Raw genomic sequence first — 1,984 nt, 5'->3', positions numbered from 1 at the left:
TACTATAGCCTCGGGCCGACCAAAGCCCTGTGAGTGGATTTGGTAAACGGAAACTAAAAGACGCCCGTCGTATATATGTATATATATGTGTGTGTTTGTGCGTTTGTGTTTGTGTTTGTGTGTCTGTGTTTGTGTCCCCCCCCCCTCCAATATCGCTTGACATCCGATGGTGGTGTGTTTACGTCACCGTAACTTGGCGGTTCGACAAAAAGCGACCGATAGAATAAGTACTAGGCTTACAAAGAATAAGTCCTGGAGTCGATTTGCTCGACTAAAGGTGGTGCTCCAGCATGCCCGCAGTCAAATGACTTACGTAAAGATGATAGAAGTAAAGGACCTTGGGGAATCAATAGTACTAAGCTAGTGTAGTTTCTATCAAATAGTCAAACTACTAATAAGCTGAATAGTCGACTTGCACACAAGTTGGTATTCCTAGCTAAAGGACGTCGAGTTCAAATTGGCTGGTAACGAGGATATTCGTTACTGGATGCTTGTTTAAACAATGTTAAATGTTACAATCCAAATCAAAGCTTCTTTTATGAAGTCCGATGCACGTGCGTTAATACGTGCGTATAGTGTTACTAATAGAGGCAGGATTGAACCACCCGCTTCGACATTAATCAAAGGAGCAGAGGGACCCGCTTGAATTTCAACAAAGATTATCATCAGCACATCATAAGTAATATGAACCAAGCCGCTTCGGCATCGGTTTCAAACAGATTCCACTGCATCAAAGATATTAATGTTGGCGGAAGCGTCGCTGACTATGGTGATAGAGTGAAGAAGGAGAGGAAGCAAAGAAGAGAGAGGTGGGGTACAGAGGTAGTGAAGCGACGACGGCAACTGTTAGTTTGATTGGCGGTATTTGGAGGATGGTAACGATAGAATTGTTTGTAATGGTGGCGGCACCGCCTCGTCGTCCGTGGAGTTGTTTAAAGTAAAACAGTATCTTCGTGTTGGCTTGCTGGCTAATTATTTAGTTAGCTGTCAGGCTGGTTGTTTGGCGGGCTGGTTTTTTCGTTAGTTTATACGTCCAGACTGATTAGTGTGTTTCACTATGTGAATCAAACCTATTTGATTAACAAGGTGATAAGCGAGGATGATAAAATTAAGAAACAGAGTCGCATTTTTTCTCTGAAGTAACGACAAATAAGTTAGATCTGGGATGTAAAGAAACCAATATGTTAGGAAGTTACTTAGATAAATATTTATCTGAACCAAATTCAGTTTTGACAGAAATACCAGAAGAAAATTTTGTTGACGAGTAAAATAATAAAATATTGGCTTTAAAACTGTAGCTTCATGCTGAGTGTGAAGCTTATCAATTATGCTGTACTCTTGAATAAAGAGTAATTTTTCAGTGAACGAAACTATATTACTAGTTTACAGTTCTGAGCATTTTGTCCGATGCATTAACGCACGCCAACTTAAACTAATATGCGCCCAACGATGTGGTAGATCAGATGTAGTGCGGAAGATTTCCTTTTTTGTCTTGAAATTTCGGACTAAAAACAGTTTGTAAGAGTAACTGCATAATAGTTATTCCGTACTGATATTGTTTGAATGCTTTTAACCGACCCTATTACTTTTATTTTTTCTATAGGTTACGGGAATGTAAAAACAGCAACACCGGTTGTCAAGCAGTGATGGAGGACAAACAAACAAAAAGACACGCTCTCTCTCTCTCTCTCTCTCTCTCTCTCTCTCTCTCTCTCTCTCTCTCTCTCTCTCTCTCTGTCTCTCTCTCTCTCTCTCTCTCTCTGTCTCTCTCTCTCTCTCACACACACATACACACACACACACACATGACAGGCTTCCTTCATAAAAGAAAGATGTGAATTCTTCTTTGTAGTATATTTCTACGAGTGTGGATGTATATTGGTTATGCGACGTCGCAGCTCGCATGCATATTTTGAGATACTCGTAAATTTAGGCTATGGAATACCGTCGCTGATGAGAGCAGTGGGTAATATTTCTTTACTTT

At 40.3% G+C, this 1,984-nt stretch overlaps 1 long non-coding RNA gene across 1 annotated transcript in view; it reads left to right on the top strand.

Moving 5' to 3' along the window:
- LOC128247361 (uncharacterized) overlaps positions 1-1,769 on the top strand; it is a 286,909-nt gene extending 285,140 nt beyond the window's left edge. The window contains exon 3 of the long non-coding RNA XR_008263764.1: positions 1,604-1,769. This is a non-coding gene — a long non-coding RNA (uncharacterized LOC128247361). The remainder of the gene's footprint in view (positions 1-1,603) is intronic.
- The last annotated feature ends 215 nt before the right edge of the window (positions 1,770-1,984 follow it).

This window comes from Octopus bimaculoides, chromosome 1, assembly GCF_001194135.2.
Source record: "Octopus bimaculoides isolate UCB-OBI-ISO-001 chromosome 1, ASM119413v2, whole genome shotgun sequence".
NCBI lineage: Eukaryota > Metazoa > Mollusca > Cephalopoda > Octopoda > Octopodidae > Octopus > Octopus bimaculoides.
This window is presented reverse-complemented; position numbering and strand designations above follow the sequence as displayed.